The sequence below is a fragment of the Pongo abelii genome, chromosome 1, assembly GCF_028885655.2.
Source record: "Pongo abelii isolate AG06213 chromosome 1, NHGRI_mPonAbe1-v2.0_pri, whole genome shotgun sequence".
NCBI classification, from domain to species: Eukaryota; Metazoa; Chordata; class Mammalia; order Primates; family Hominidae; genus Pongo; species Pongo abelii.
This window is the reverse complement of record NC_071985.2, coordinates 55,543,031-55,561,676: the sequence shown is the minus strand read 5'-3', so window position 1 is coordinate 55,561,676 and position 18,646 is coordinate 55,543,031.

Here is an 18,646-nt window from a genome sequence, read left to right as displayed (position 1 = left end):
TGCAGCTGAAATTGCTTTCATATAAATACTTAGTAGTTTATTTTGCAATGGTAAAAGTAGTAACAAACCTCATGTTTTCAAGTTGAAGATGACAACAAAAATAACTCTTAAAATCTGTAAACAGAAAAGCTTAAGGACAGCTTTTAAAAACTTGGTTTGAAAAAGCAAATAAATAAAACACTTGATAATTCTTACTAGGAAAATATTTATCAGTTAAGATACCCAAATATTTTTATCTATATTCCATAATGCTACTTTATAGTTTGGATTCCCTTGGCTAATGTTCAAAACAAATCAACCACTGCTTGGCTTCTTCAGTATACTGCACATTGCATATTTTCAAATGATATTAGTTATTTGGATGAATTCCAAGAGAAATAAGGCATTATTAATTGATCCATCTATAACTGATTTAGCAGTGCGTTTTTAGTGTTCAATCTATCATTAGTTAACATTGTATACTTTGCTAGAATACACAAATGTATAACTGTTTTTTTTTTTTTAACATTTGCAACCTGATGTTCAGGTGTCCTGGTTTTGTAGGGTCCTTAACTTTTGATAAGTAGGGACCTGGTCTTAGGAGACCATTGACTCTGATTTGTGACTCAATGAGCTTAAACTGTCAAATTGAAATTAATGTACAATTGAAACTGGTTATATTGGTTGTTAAATGGCCTGGGTGAGCCTACCCCGACAAAAACTTATTTTAAATACATTCAAGCTTACATAAAATGTAGTTCATATTTATTAAGATTTTATATGCCAGGAACAAACATAAATGCATTGTTTACAGTAATCACACCATAACATAATGATGCAAGTAATTAATTTTGCTCTTATTTTCATTTTATCTTAGTCTATATAGATGGATATGTAATGGTTAATACATTGTAATAGTAGAAAATGTTAAAAGTATAAAAAGATATACAGAGAAAACAATCTCCCATGTTTGTCTCCCATTTACCCAGCTCCTATCTGCATCTACACCTTGAGCCTAGGACTTTTTGAGGGAATGTCTCCTTAAGAATAGTTTATGCTCCTTTGGAAATATGTCTGTTTAGATTTTTCTGTCTCTGTATATGAGATTTATAAAATGTATCTCTTTATTTGTGGTGTTTTCATTTTTATTTCTTCCTTTTAAAAATTATACCAACAATGGAAATTCATTTTGGTTTCCAAATTTCCAAATGGAAGGAGGACTTTTCTTTCCAAGATTGTCTTCAATTTCTCTTTTCATTAAATAGTGTTCAGAAAAGGTTTATACTACTTGTAATTTTTTGGAATTATTGTATATACTTTATGCTGTAAAGTCAATTTTCATAACTATTGAATGAAAATCTAGAAAGATATACTCTTTTCAGAGTATATCTAAAATTTTGATATTAATCAATCAGATATATCCAGTTAATTATATTTATTACCATTTCCACATCTTGTTTTTGTTGTATTCATTACTCATGAGCTAAAAGTCTTTAACTTTTACCAATGAATTTTTTGTCTTTTTCTCCTTCATGAATGAGACAAAAAATTGCTTTTTAGTTACATTTTCTTTTTGAATACCAGTGACATTACATACTATCATATATGCTTACAAAGATTACACCTATTTTTGAGATGGAGTCCCACTCTGTGGCCCGGGCTAGAGTGCAGTGGCGCGATCTTGGCTCACTGCAACCTCTGCCTGCCTCAGCCTCCCAAGTAGCTGGGACTACAGGCATGAGTCACCATGCCCAGCTAATTTGTGTCTTTTTTTTTTTTTTTTTTTTTGAGACAGAGTTTCACTCTTGTTGCCCTAGCTGGAGTGCAATGGCACCATCTCGGCTCACCGCAACCTCCACCTTCCGGGTTCAAGCGATTCCCCTGCCTCAGCCTCCCAAGTAGCTGGGATTACAGGCATGTGCCACCACGCCCAGATTAATTTTGTATTTTTAGTATAGACAGGGTTTCTCCATGTTAGGCTGGTCTCGACCTCTTGACCTCAAGTGATCTGCCCGCCTTGGCCTCCCAAAGTACTGGGATTACAGGCGCGAGCCACTGCACCAGAAAATTACATCTATTCTATTATAAAGTAATTGCCCCTGCTTTATCAGTTTTCGATTCCATGTAAAAAATCATATCAACCTTTATTTATTGTAAGATTCTGTGCACGGGCAGTTTTAGCTGGTTTCAACAGGGAAGGGCTTTTGCTGGTCTCAGATGGTGTCACTCATGCTTCTGCCCTTAGGTGCCAGATCGCCTTGAGACTGGCTGCTGTAGGAGGGCCTTACGTGGAGTTCTGATGTCTTGTGTCTGCTCTCTAGGATTGGGAGTTGTCCAGTAGGCCAGCTCACTTCTTCATCAGACAATGTGCAGAAGTGTTCAAAGACTCATACATCTTTATAATGAGTGTTCTAATAGATCGGAGCTAGCATTACATTACTTTTGCACATTGTCTTGTCCCAAACATGTCTGAAGACTATTTCAGAATGAAGGGAAAAGGGATATAGACTCCACTGTTTAATGGGAGTACCTTTAAAGTCACATTGCAAAACACATGTCTCTAGAAAAGGGTGGAGGCTTATGACCAATTTTATATCAACCCACAACTATTTTCCTTGTGTTTACATTGGCCTACCACTACTTTGCTCATTTTGTTTTTTTAATTTAAACTTTCTTACTTCCAGTATTCTTCCTTAGGGGAGCACAGTAGTCCTTCCCTTACTGCAGGGAGATATGTTCCAAGATCCTTGGCCAAGGTCTAAAACCGTGGATAGTATCAAACCCTATAGATACTATGTTTTTTTCCTATATCTACATATTTGTGATTAAATTTAATTTATAAATTAGGCAAAGTAAGAGATTAACAAAAATGACTAATAATTAATTAGAACAATTAAGTAAAATAAGGGTTACTTGAACACAAGGCACTGCAATGCCACAACAGTCATTCTGTAAACTGAGACAGCTACTAAGTGGGCAGATAGTAGACAGTGTGGATCTGCTGGACAACGGGAAAGTTCATGTCCTGGGAGGAATGGAGAAGACAGCACAAAATTTTATCATCCTATTCAGAATAGTGCTCAATTTAACAAAGGAATTGTTTATTTCTGGTATTTTCAGTTTAATGTTTTTGGACTGCAGTTGATCATAGGTAACTGAAACTGGAACATGAAACTGTGATTAAGGAGGGACTACTTTCTTTTACATACAGAGCGGACTTAACTTTGTGACTCAAAGTAAATATTAATATTTCTGTCTTGTTTGTAAATACAAGAATAAAGCCCTTTACATTTGTCCATATGACAGATATTGATGGCTGTATTTGTCATTTTGTTTTGTCATCTTTTAAAGGGTTTGTTAGGCATTGCAAAAAGTCTTTCCTAATAATTCATTTAGTCCACTACCTCTTAAGCTAGTTATGTATTTACTCTCTACAGGAGCAATTATAAAATTAATGTTATGTTTTCAATAATATTTTATTTCTAGTTTTAAATTTACTTTCCAAAATTTTAATTTGTACTATGAATATTTTCATAATGCACTGAATGATTTCTTAGCTTTAAATAACATTTCTTTAGTCTAAATTGTTGCAGATAAAGAGTCATTATACTATTCTTACGATCTTCCTCTCTCAAATTTTATTAGTTGTACTATTTCTATAGGGTTAAAACATATACTGTTTATATTTTTTCTTGATAACCCTAACTTCCATGCTTGATTTAGTCTTGTTTCTAGAATTAAATATAGGTATACCTCAGAGCTATTGTGGGTTTGGTTCTAGACCACCAAAATAAAGCAAATAATGTAATAAAGCCACTCAGATGATTTTTTGGCTTCCCAATGCATATAAAATTTATGTTTACACAATGCTGGAGTCTATTAAGTGTGCAATAGAATTATACCTAAAAATAGGGGCTGGGTGCGGTGGCTCACGCCTGTAATCCCAGCACTTTGGGAGGCCGAGGCAGGTGGTTCATGAGGTCAGGAGATCGAGACCATCCTGGTGAAACCTGTCTCTACTAAAAATACAAAAAATTAGCCAGGGGTGGTGGTGGTCACCTGTAGTCCCAGCTAATTGGGAGGCAGGAGAATGGTGTGAACCCAGGAGGCGGAGTTTGCAGCGAGCCAAGATTGCACCACTGCGCTCCAGCCTGGGCGACAGAGCGAGACTCCATCTCAAAAAAAAAAAAAAAAAGAAAAAAAAAAGAATTATGCCTAAAAATCAATATACACACCTTATTAAAAGTATTTTATTGCTAAAAAATGCTAATGATCATTTGAGCCTTCAGCAAGTCATAATCTTTTTGTAGGTGGAAGGCCCTGTCTCAATATTGATAGCTGCTGTCTAGGGCAGTGATGGCTGAAAATTGAGAAGTCTGTGGGAATTTCTTAAAATAAGACAACAATGAATTTTGCTGCATCAGTTGACACTTCCTTTCATGAAAGATCTCCTTGTAGTATTTCATGCTGTTCGATAACATTGTCCCCACAGTAGAACTTTGAAAACTGGACTAAATCCTCTCAAAACCTGCTACTGCTTTATCAGCTAAGTTTATGTAATATTTCAAATCTTTTGTTGTCACTTCAACAATGTTCACAGCATCTTCACCAGAAGTACTGCATGTCAACAAACTATTTTCTTTGCTTATTTATAGAAGCAACTCTTCATCTGTTCAAGTTTTATCGTGAGATTGTGGAAATTCAGTTCCCTCTTCAGGCTTCACTTTTAACTGTAATTCTCTTGCTGTTTTCACCAAATCTGCAGTGACTTCTTCCACTGAAGTTCTGAACCTCTCAAATTCATCCATGAGGGTTTGAATCAACTTCTATCAAACTTCCATTAATGTGGATATTTTGGCCACCTGCCAGTGAATCAAAAGTGTTCTTAATGGCATTTAGAATGGTGAATGCTTTCCAGAAGGTTATGCATTTGCTCTGCCTGGATCCGTTAGAAGAATCACTATCTATGGCAATTATAGTTTTATGAAATGTATTTTTTAACTAATAAGACTTGAAAGTCAATATGATCCATAGGTTCTTGATCCATGGGCTACAGAATGGATGTTGTGTTAGCAGGCATAAAAACACAATTCATATCCAGGTACATCTCAGTTAGAGCACTTGTGTAACCAGGTAAATTGTTTAAATTGTTAATGAGCAGTAATATTTTGAAAGGATTTTTTTTTCTGAGCCCTGGGCCTCAAGAGTGGGCTAACGATGTTCAGTAAACCATGCTCTAAACAGATGTGCTGTCATCCAGACTTTCTTGTTCTATGTGTAGAGCACAGGCAGAATAGATTTAGCACAGCAGAATAGATTTAGCATTAATTCTTAAGGGTTCTAGGATTTTCAGAATAGTAAATAGGGATTGGCTTCAATTTATTATAAAATCCCCAGCTGCATTAACTCCTAATAAGAGAGTCAGCCTGTCTTGGAATCTTTGAAGTCAGGCACTGACCTCTCCTGTCTAGCTATGAATGCCCTAGATGAAATCTCATTCCAAAACAAGGCTATATGTCTACGTTGAAAATCTGTTGTGTAGCATAACCACCTCTATCAATTATCCTAGCTAGAGCTTATGGATAACTTGTTGCAGCTTCTACATCAGCACTCGTAGCTTTACATTGCACTTTTATGTTATGAATATACCTTCTTTCCTTAAACTTTATTAACCAACCTCTGCTAGCTTCAGGCTTTTCTTCTGCAGCTTCCTCAGCTCTATTAGCCATCATTAATTAAAGATAGTTAGAGGCTTGCTCTGGATGTGGTTTTGGCTTACAGGAATGTTGTGGATTGTATGCTCTTCTATACAGACCACTAAAACTTTCTCCATATCAGCAACAAGGCTGTTTCACTTTCTTATCATTCATTTGTTCAGTGAAATAGCACTTTCAATTTACTTCAAGAATTTTCCTTTTGCATTGACAACTTGAATAACTGGTGCAAGAGGCCTACCTCTCAACCTGTTTTGGCTTTCAACTCACCTTCCTCACTAAGCTTAATTATGCGTAGCTTTTAATATGAACTGAGAGACTTGCCACTTTTCCTTTCACTTTAATGCATAGAGAGCTTAGAGGCCATTGTAGGATTATTAACTGGCCTAATTCCAATGTTGTTATGTCTTGGGGAATAGGGAGGTCGAAAGAGAGGGCAAGATATGGGGGTGCTGGCCTGCGAAGAAGTCAGAATGCACGCATTTATTGATTCTTTGCTCTCTTATATGGATGCTGTTCGTAGCACTCCAAAACAATTACTGTAACATCAAAAATCACTGACCATAGATCACCATTACAGTTATAATGAAAATGAAAATATTTGAAATATTTCAGGAATTTCCAAAATTGTGACCCAGAGACTAAGTGAACACATGCTGTTGGAAAAATGGTGCCAATAGACTCTCTGGTCTCAGGGTTGTCACAAACATTCAATACGTAAAAATCACAGTATCTGTGAAGTGCAATGAAGCAAAGCACAGTAAAAGGAAATATATATGTACATTTAATGCATATTATTAGCGCTTATGTAATATGTTTCTTCATTATCTTGTGTTGTCTAAAATTTATACTCTTAATTTCTTGGTGAATTATGCAAATCTTTTTGCATTTGTGCATATTATGGTGTTTGGCTTTTGACTTTATTCCTAAAATATGTTTTCTTGGGTTATAGTTTACTTTGCTTGTGGCTACACAAGTGTTTTTCACCTATGTTCTAGTGTTAAAGGGAGAAATATAAGACTAGAGTGCTTTTTGTCGGTAGAATTGATTTTATTTTCCTGCTTGGATACTAAAAACTCTTAATTTATATTTAAAATACAAAACCTTTAATAGAGCATCTTCCTGTTAACTATTAAAGCTCAGAATTCCCTATTGTGTTCCCTTTCTATATGTGGAGTTCAATTATCTTTTATTTTAGGTAAATGTATTGAATTATAGCTTTATTTTTTAATTTAGATCTCCATTTATTGCATATGGAGCTTTTCCTCTGTCTATAGTTTCCCTACTATATTTTTTAGCTCTTTATTTTAAATTTCTATTTGTTCTTTTTCTTTCTTTGATTCTATGATTCTCTTTGTTTCTGTCTTCTTTCTTTGTTATTTCACTTCTTTTCTATTTATATTTTTATATCCTTTGCTCTGATTTCCACAATGGCAATTATTCTTTCCTTTTTTTTCAATTTGATGTTTCTGTGACTATTTTAACTGTATTTATTACCTTAGTTCTCTCAGATTATATTTTATTGGCTTTTGTTTTCTTACCATCTCTTGCCTGAGTTCCAATAGTTTTGTTTTGTTATGTTTAAGTACACAACTACTTTGTTAAATTATATTTGTTTATCACACAATTCTTATTAACCACACTTCTTTTCTCTTTTTTTTTGAGATGGAGTTTTGCTCTTGTTTCCCAGGCTGGAGTGCAATGGCGTGATCTTGGCTCATTGCAACCTCCGCTTCCCAGGTTCAAGCGATTCTCCTGCTTCAGCCTCCTGAGTAGCTGGGATTACAGGCATGCACCACCACGGCCAGCTAATTTTGTATTTTTAGTAGAGACGGGGTTTCAACATGTTGGTCAGGCTGGTGGCAAACTCCTGACCTTGTGATCCGCCCGCCTTATCCTCCGAAAGTACTGGGATTACAGGAGTGAGCCATTGCACCCGGCCAACTACACTTATTTTTTGACTATTTTTTGGTGAGTGTTCTTTAAATAAGTATAATTTTCTGATTTCTCCTTCATTTTTCTTATACTATCCTTCTAACTATGCTGTGTCACTTCATTTTTTATTACTCATATTTGACTGTGTAAATTTTTCTGATTCAGCCATTTTTCCAAGTTTTCTTTAGAGAAAGAGTATTTTCTCCCAGGCTATCTGGTATGCACAACCCATAGTGTCTCTTCTCATTTGCTGCCTTAAATGCAGATGACATCAGTAAATATCCCTTATCCTATTTGCTTTTACAATTGACTGATTTCCAAGCTCCTCTCAAATTATAAAGATGACTCTATCTACTCAGTTTCTATATCTTTTATTACAAAAAATAAATATTTTTCACATGAGGGTCTTCCCTGTGCCTTTAGTATGTGTATTTTCATTGCATTTTTCTGTTTCTTATTGGATTCACTCTTAGCTCTCTTTTTTTTTTAATCTCCTTTCAGATTGCTTTTATTAACCTCACTTAACTGTGACACATTAAAATTGCAGAGTGCATAGGTTGACTATCACCTAGTTCCACAAAGTAACTAGAATAATGTACATATTCCCCAAAATATACTTTTTTATATTTTTGACTTTTTGTTACATTTATTTGCATTATACAAGTATCAAAAAAATTAAGTTTTGCATCAAGTTCCTATTGAAAATCAAGAAATGTACTATTCATAATCTTTGTTTTATAATGAGGAAATTAGAACATAGAGTATTTAAGCCATATGCAACCAATTAAGCAATCAGTAAGGAGTAGAGCTAGGTTTCCACTCAGAGAATCTGGCCCCAGAAACCATACTCAGGAACGTATACAATATTTCTGAGAAATTTAAATATGATTCTAGTTCTAGGTTAACAATGAGTATACTAATTAAAGCAAAATATTTTCCCCAGATGAAATGGAAGATATGCACACAAAACCATAATTAATTTTCTTATTGCTCTTACCTGGAGGTTGAACTAATACTCAGTAGTTGAATGCTACACGCACACACAGACAACACGTATATACACACATAAACACACATACACATAGTATAGCATTAAAATGTATCTATGACTAGATGAATATAAATATTTTAATGTATATTTTAAATAAATTTAAATAATTGTGGACGATCTTAAACTGAAACAGGTGTGTGTATCTTTTGGCAATGCCTGAACATTGTTTAAGTGTTTCCAAATGAAGTACTTTTCTTTTTTTGAGATGGAGTCTCGCTCTGTCGCCCAGGCTGGAGTGCAGTGGCCTGATCTCAGCTCACTGCAAGCTCCGCCTCCCGGGTTCACGCCATTCTCCTGCCTCAGCCTCCTGAGTAGCTGGGACTACAGGTGCCCGCCACCACGCCTGGCTAATGTTTTTGTATTTTTAGTAGAGACAGGGTTTCACTGTGTTAGCCAGGATAGTCTCGATCTCCTGACCTCATGATCCGCCCGCCTTGGCCTCCCAAAGTGCTGGGATTATAGGCGTGGACCACCGCGCCGGGCACAAAGGAAGTACATTTTTTTTACTCAGGTATTATTTTGTACCCTTAATAATACCCTATTTTTAAAAATATTGCTCATATATTTATTAAACAAAAATTGTCACTAAAGGTTTTATTATCTGTTTTGTATGTTCTATATGTTATATTCTCCCTCTCTTCTATTATGCAATTTATTTTTCAAATTTTCTCTTCTATGTGCTCTAAAAAGGTGATTGAGATTTCTGTCACAAGTCTATGTTATTTTTTTTAATTCACTCTTTTTTACTGTTTACATTTATAGCTACTAGGAGAATGTGTTTCCATTTATTGCCTCTGATATTCAAGAAGACAACTTTTGTTTATTTCACTTTATTGTTACCTCTTTCTTCTTTCTATTTAGCTTTATTTCTTCTGAATGGATATCACCTGTGAGTTCTGTGGCACCACTTTACATTTATTTATGTCCTACATCTCACTCTGCTATGACATTTTATTTTCTTAGGCTTTGCAATAGAACTCATCCTCATCATCAAACACAGAATAAGTAAGTTGAGAACACTATTTTATATTTTTAAGATAAAAAGGAATTTAGTATTTTGAAGTTTTTTAAACTTCTTACACTCATATTTCTTATTTTACTTACTATAGTGAAATATATAGTGGAGTAACGAAAAATTCGAAGGGATTCGTTTAACATAAGTTCCTTTTTCACATGTTAGATTGAATAATCTTCATACAACTCAAATAAATATTAAGCAATTGACTGACTTGTTAGTTCATTGTCCATGCTAAACAGTTTTTGAGAGGTTTTCATTGTTGGTTGATGTAGTCATCATTCCTAAAAATGTAACATCTACTAGCAACATTGGTTTATTTATTATTCTCTTTGCTTATATGGTCTCACATATAAATTGGAAAATATTTTTATTTTCAAAGTCAACAAAATTATAATTTATGACAATTTTAATGCCTATGTTTGAGTCATTACAAAAGTATTTTTTTGAAAATGTCACAAATGTCATTACTGAGACAATTATATATATATATAATTCAATCTGTGTGTAGAATATATATATTCAATATATATTCAATCTGTGTGTAGAATCTTGTTTGGAGACTGGGATCACAGAAGTGTTAGAAATTGCACTGAGCTAATTTATACATACTTAATGGTAAGTGATTTTTTTATATGAGAAACTCCTAGATATTAGAGCTGAGAAAGAAAAGATAGACTATTCACCAGAGACATATGATGCATCAGAGATAGCCATTCATAAAAAGGGAGTTTTGAATTACATTTTTAAGTTAAAGAAAATACTCAAGATCATCTTAACTTAGTGGTGAGCAAACTTGTATTTTCCTTATAAGAGAGTAAATCCATTAAGAAGAATAATGATTATGGACCAAATTTTGTTTTATTTGTAAATATTTATTTATTTAAAAATTAGGTATCTAAAATTGATATATGCATTATTTTATTCCCAATTACTTAAGAATTTATGTCCTGTGGTAATTGTGGTCGTGGTAAGTGAAGTTTTAGCTATCATTTCAGGAACCATATACTTATCATGCATTGCCATTCCTGGTTGTAACACCAGGCTTTAGTACACATTTTTTAAATGAAAAAATATATTCTCAATCAGAATATGGCTTACCTTTCTTTGGCTATATTATTAATTGATCAGTTAAAATAACTTGTTCCTTAATATAATTTTAAAATAGATTTTTTTTCACGATAAAAGGTGAAGTTGTAAATTTTAAACTTAATTTTGGAATTAAGAGGATTATTCACCTTGATTGAGATGTATCCCTGGGATGCAAGGATGGATAAACATATGCAAATTAATAAATGTGATTCATCATATTAACAGAGTAAGGATAAAACCGTATGATCCCCTCAATAGATGCAATAAAAAGCATTCAACAAAATTCAATATCTTTCCATTATAAACACTCTCAGCAAATTAGGTACAGAAAGAATGTTTCTCAACACAATCAAGGCCAGATATCACAAGCCCATAGCTAACATGACACTCATCAGTGACAAAATGAAAGTCTTTTTTTATTTTTTCTAAAATCAGGAACAAGACAAGGGTGCCTGCTCTCACCACTTCTATTGACATAGTACTGGAATTCCTAGCAAGAGTGAATAGTCAGGAAAAAAAATAAATAAAAGCATCGAATAGTAAAGAAAAAATGAACCTGTCTCTGTTTGCTGATGACGTATTGTGTACAAAATCTTAAAAGACTCCACAAAAAAACTGCTAAAATTGATAAAGAATTTCAGTAAAGTTTCAGGAGACAAAATAAACTGACAAAAATTAGTAGTGTTTCTATACATTAACAGTGAACTATCTGAAAAAGAAATTAAGAAAATAATCCCATTTACATTAGTATCAAAAAATTACTTAGGAATAAATTTAACCAAGGACGTGACAGATCTGTATACTTAAAACTACAAAATATTGAGAAGGAAATTGAAAAAGACACAAATAAATGGAAAGACATCCTATAGTCATGTATTGAAAGAATTACTATTGTTAAAATTTCCATACTATACAAAGTGATTTGTAGATTCAATGTAGTCTTTATCAAAATTCCCAAGTCTTTGTTAACAGCAAAAAAAAAAAAAAAAAAACTCAAAATGTGTATGGAACTATAAAGACCCCAAGTAGCCAAAGTTACCTTAACCAAAAAGAACAAAGTTGTAGACATTATACATTACACAGATTTTAAAATACATTACAAAGCTATAGTAACCCAAACAGTGTGGTACTGTCATAAAAAAGGCACATCAACCAATGGATTAGAATAGAGAGCTGCAAAATAAATCTGCACACCTACAGTCAATTGACGTCTGACAAAGATACCAAGAACACACAATGGGGAAAAGATGTTTCTTTTCAGTAAATGGTGCTGAGAACCCCTTAAGATTCAAATCAAAATGTATTAAAAACTTAGATGTAAAACTTAATAATGTAAAACTACTAGAAGAAACATGAGAGAAAACTCCTGACACATATCTGGGCAGTGATTTCTTGGGTATGACCCCAAAAGCACAGGCAACAAGAACAAAAATAGACAAATGGGATTGAATCAAACAAAACAGTTGCTCTACAGTAAAGGAAACAATTAACAAAGTAAAATATAACACACAGATTGGAAAAAAATTGCAAATCACAAATCAAACAAGAGGGTAACATTCAAAATATACAGGGAAATCAGACTACTCAATAATAAGAAAACAACCCTCTTAAAAAATGGGCAAAGTCCCTGACAGGACGTTTCTTATAAGAAGACATACAAAGGCCAGCAGATATTAGGTTAGTGCAAAAGTAATTTTGGTATATATTAACATCTCTAATCATAGAAATGCAGATTAAAATCACAATGAGGTGTCATCTCGTATGTGTTAGATTAGCTATTATCAAAAAAATTAAAGATAACACATACTAGTGAGGATATAGAGTAAAGGGAACACTTGTACACTATCAGAGAGATATTCTGTGACAATAATCAAACATTGATCAACATATAGCAGGAAGCAAAACGTGTGGATAAACCAATAGTTATAAACAATTCAAATTATATGATAAATATCCCCATATTTGTCCGTTGACTCCTAGCAAAGGATTAGTAAAACTCTTCACAGGCCTAGTTAAAATAAAACATAAATTTTAAAACACAGTTTACTTCCAACTGTATTCAAAATGGGAACACTCTATTTTACAAGATAAGATAATTTTGTTATGCACAAGTCATACTAGAAAAATGAGATAACTATAGGTCAATCTCATCTGTCGACAAACATGCAAAAACCTTAAAGGTATTTCAGCAGAATAATAATGAAAAAAACAGCGTAGGAAAATCTCTTTAGGACTAAATAGATACCAGGATGGAATAAAACATTAGAATATATCTGGATCCCCTAAATTAATGGGTTAAATTCATAGAAATATATACACATATTAATAGATCTAAAAAATTCATGAGTAAAATTCAACAACATTAATTTAAAATGAAAAAAAAAGTCATTGAAAGGAATCCCCTAACCCTGATAAAGTCTAGTATCCACCTCAATCAGGCACCATACTTGCTGGCTAATCTTTAGAATCATTCCCATTATATCCTCACCATCAGTGAATGAATGTTCCCATTGTTCCAGAAATTTGACAAATATTTTTTAGCAGTAGTGAACTTTCCTTTTTTTTCAATCTAATAAATGTAGAATTCTCTCTCTTAGAATTTTATTTTGCATTTTCTGTTTATACATTATATTAGGAATCTTTTCATAAGTTTATTTGCCATTTTGATTTTTCTTTTGTGAAATACTGGTTCACAATTTTTGTCATTTTTCTGTTTTTTTCTTATGAGTTTATTATATACTTGTATGGTTATACATACATATATGTACATAAATATATTTTTATTTTCTCCCCACTTTCTCTCTCTCTCCAATCAATCCAATCTCTTTCCAATTTGTTGCAGGTGTAATTTCCATATTGTAATTATACTTTTGACACTAATAATAGTGTAATTATACTTTTGATACTAATACATCTTTTGAGAAGCAGTCTTATAAAATTTTAAAATAGTGGAATTTATCACTATTTTCCATTTTAGTTTGCATGTTTTGTGTTTTACATAAATAATAATTCATTATGCACATAACGATGCAATGACTGAGAATTCTAAGCCAGTCAAATTGGCTTGAGTTCTCACTCATCCTGTTCATCAAAAGAAAGATTGCTTGAATAGGGCTGACCTAAACAGGTGAGTCCTTAAAATAGATTGAGTCCTTCCTGAAATTATAGAGAATGAAAGTGTGGGGATGCTTAGGACTATGGAGGGGTCCTTAAGTTAGATGATTTAAAGTATGAGACGGCCTATGAAGGGGATCAGGGAGGGAAACCCTGAAAGTGGTTCAATTGCTAGCAAGACAATGGGGATTTCAGTTCTACACACGTGAGGAAATTGATTCTTCCAACAACTTGAAGGGTCCTGGGGTAGTTCTTTTCTATTCGATACTCCAGATGAAGACACAGCCAGCCAACACATTGATTTCAGCCTTGTGAGTCCCTGCGCAGAAAACTCATCTAAAGTGTTCTGCCTTCCTGACCCACAGAAACAGATAATAAACTGGTGTTGTTTTAAGCGATAAATTGGTGGTTATTCGGCAATGGAAAGTAAATACCTCCTCTGTGACTTACTTCTGCACTTGTAAAATGAGGATAATATTAGTATCTTCCTCATAAAGTAGATTATTGAGAAGATCGAATAAGCAAATCAATATAAACTTTGGAAGTGCCAAGTAGTGCACAATGCTTGATTGAGTAAACACTATATAAATAATATATTTTATTATGAAGAAGATAATCCTCCATGTTTTATTCTAAAGCTTTAAAGTTTTTTTGCGTTAAGTTTATAATCCAATTGATAATAATTTCTGTGTAGTATCTGAGATGGAGACCAACCTTCCTTTCTTCCTTCCTTCCTTCCTTCCTTCCTTCCTTCCTTCCTTCCATTCTTCTTTCCTTCCTTCCTTCCTTCCATTCTTCTTTCCTTCCTTTCTGAAATGGAGAAGCGATAGTGCAGGTGCAGGTTCTGTTGGCTGTAAATTCCATTTTTTATTAATTGACCTAAAATACCGTCTCTTTCACATGTAAAGTATTTATGTATGAGGGCTGTTTCTCTACTCTGTCTTGTGTTCCGTTGATTTATTTCTTATTTCTTATAGCAATAACTCAGCTATTAACACAAGTTTTATTATCTGAAAGGAAAAATATTAACGTCTTACCCTTCATCAAATTTTCTCCCTTTTAATTTTTCTTTTGGAACAACTAGATACATGTATTAACTTGTGTTAGTTAAGCTAATGTAACTGTACGAATAAACTATGTTTTACATGTATATACATCAGGGTCACCATCATCTAGACCAAGAGATAGAATAGTTTTGATACTTATGTTCCTTATGCACATTCCAAGTTTGTAAAACCCCTTCCCGTCACAGAGGTAGCCATTATTTAAATTTCTAAAGCATGAATTTGTTTTGCTTGTTTTTGAACTTTGTATAAATAGGATTATATATATATATATATATATTTATTTAGTTTTGTTTGCATGTTTGTAGTATTTTACTTGATACAATATTTTTGAAATCTATTAATTTCTGTGTGTAGCAGGAATTATTTCAAGTTGTTGTGTGATAGTTCATTGTGTGACTATACTACAGTTTGTTAATCAGTTTTCCTGGTAATAAGTATTTGGTTTGTTTCCAGTTTTTTACTATCTAAATAATGCCTCCGTGAACATTCTCTTACAGATATTTATATTGGTTTATGCACTAATTTACTTTGAATATATACAGAAAATGAGGAATCACTGGATCATAAAATAGGCATATGTTTAATTAGAAACTTCTAAACAGTTGTTCAAAATTGTAGCATAATTTTACGCTCTTAGTAGTAATGTATGAACATTTCAATTTCTTTACACTTACATAAATATTTAGTATAGGAAATAATTTTATCTTTAACAGTTCTATTTTGTTTTAGCCAGTTGTTCTCTCCTTACAGATGTTAACTGACCTTTTCTTGAGAGCAAGTTTTCATATACTTATTGGCAATTTTTGAATATCTTTTTGATGAAATGTCTCTTTAGATATTTTGCCCATTTTTAATTGGGTTCTTTGCCTTTTTCTTACTGACTTGTGATTTGTTGAATATCACAAGTATATATATCACAATATTAATATATATAAATATGCATATATATTTATATATAATTTATGAATATATGAATTATACAGTTTATAAATTTATATTGCTTATGAATTATATATAAAACTGTTATACATAATTTATAGTGCTACAAATGATGTTATTGAAATAAAGACTTTCATGCAAAAAACTTTAGAAAGCCCTTGATACATTTACTAAGCATGTATTGAGTGTATAACGACTGATGACATAAACATTTGTTGAGCACTGGCTGCCAGGCACTGAGCTAGATACTGAGAATACAGCAGTGAAGAACATAAGCCCTGTATAATCTTTGATCTCAGGGAACATGAGATAACAGACAGTTAAAAAAAAAAAATTTAATACTCAACTGAAATTAGCATATGTGTTCAAACAAACAAAAAAATATATACTGTTCTTAGAGTGATTATAACAGGTTAATGTACCCTAATTAAGGAAGTCAGGGCACATGACCCTGAAGAAGGACAGTTTAAGTTGAGGTCTTAGGTGTGATCTCAACTTAAAAAAAAGATGGCACAGCATGCAAGATTTTTATAGTATAATGGAAAAGGCAAATACTAAACACATAGTTACAATACGGTATGATTAAATGTTAGGATAGTAGGAATCCATGTATTATGCAAACACATAGAAGGAAAACATAACTTAATTTGATGAGAAGTCTTATTGGGGAAATGATACCACAACGATTCTTAAAAGGATTTCAAACATTTTAAAGATAATTTCTGACTGTTGAAATTTTACTCTTATCTTACATTTTTACTATGCTGATTTATTTCCTCTTTATTTAGGAAATCTCAAGGTACTTAAACTTTAGGGGTCTAGTATTATCTTTATGGTATATTAATACCTAACAACAAAAAATATTAAGCCCTTGGCCCAAGCACCTGGACTGAATTTAATGGATTTTTTCAACTCGATAGACCAGTGTACCTTTGTAACAGACCATGGTAAAGCAATATAAATTGATATAGTATAAATTTTATGAAACAGATTTATTTACTTTACAGTTTTAACATAATTTATAGCATATTTGTGTCAGTCCTAACACTGATTTTTGAACAATTACAGCATTCTTATAAATAAGAGCCCCTATTTGAATGCCACCATCCCCCAAAGAAACTGTATACTCATATGACATGCAATCTAAATTAGTACCTCAATTAATCACTGGGGTAATGCAGAACTATTACCTTTTTTTCACACAAGGATGCATCATAAAAACAGCCTCAATTTTCTTTTTTGATGTCTAACATGATTAATTGCAGTCTTGTGACTTGAAAAGGCAAATTATTTGCTGTTATGGAAATTGACATTTTTGGAGTTTTAAGGCTGTGCTCTTGCCCTTCATCTGGAAATTCTTCAATTCAATAATATAAACTGAGAGTAGCTTTCAAAGAGGCCTTTCCTCCCTACTAAACATGTTTTACATCTAAATAGCGCTTGTTTCTGAAAGTAATATTTTCATTATGTGAGATTTGAAGTTATAAATGTATTTTTGTCTTATCATGTACCAGAATGGAGTTAAAGTAAAGCTAATATTGAATGAAGAGAATCTTCATGTTCAAAATGAATAATACTACCTCCTCAATTTAACAACACTTTGAAATTATCAAATACTATTCTAACTTATTGAATGGTAAGATATTTTGTTCCACGCCTATGAAATAAGTTTAACTTTGGGGAGAATAAATAAAATACATTTTCAAAAATTTTAAATATCTGCTATTCAATTTAAACCAGTAAATTATAACAAGCTTGAAACACAATTATGATTCCTTTGGTTACTTCTATTTTCAGTATGCATTACTTGAATTTTGACAGCTGATACTATTTTACTATTTAAAGAAAGGTTATGTATAAAGTCATTCTGCTGTTTATAAACCATTTGTATCTATTACTTAAGGGCAAATAATTACTTATTATGCCAAAATCAGTGCTGATGTTTTATATTAGTTTTGTCTGAGTTAGCTACAAATGATGAGTAAATATATGGAAACATCATTCAAGAAAATTGATCAGAATGAAAGTATCACTCTGCTTACCATATTTAGACGTATGTGACCAACACATAAATAAAGATATCAGCTGCAGGAACCCACAAGAAAAATATTTTTAATTCTGACTTCAGCAAACAGAGGGACACCTTAAAGTGTTAGACCAGAAGATACCACCGAGGAAGGAATGTTTAAAGTGGAATGATACATTTCCAACAGAACATAAGCAACAAAATACTTAATATTCAGTCCAGACTGAAATGTTTGATGAAAATAGTTGGATATTAAAGAATTCAAGAGTGAGAGGCATCAGCAAGGAGGACCTCCTCCTTATTATTGAAGTAAGATAAACGTGTTTTTTATCAAAGTAAATTATCACTAAGTAAAGCAGAGAAAACAATCTGTGATCCACTGCAGCCAGCAAAAGGCTTCCACAATTAGAAAAATATGAAGATGATGCATGCAAGTTAGATGGGTTCACTAAATGACAAAACAGATCTCAGGGGAGGAAAATAAATAAAGATGAGGGAATATTCATTTTTACACAGAGACGTTATCAATTTTTGATAAAGAGGCCACACTTGGAGACAATATGTAACAATTCTGGTTGCAGGTGGAGACTGCATTCACCTGCTGACATCCAAATCCATGCTTATCCACTTAGTCCTGAGATTTTTTTCCAGCAAGTCCAGTGTATATATAAGACACTTTTTCTTTGTAAAATAGGGTCACATATGTCTAAGTTA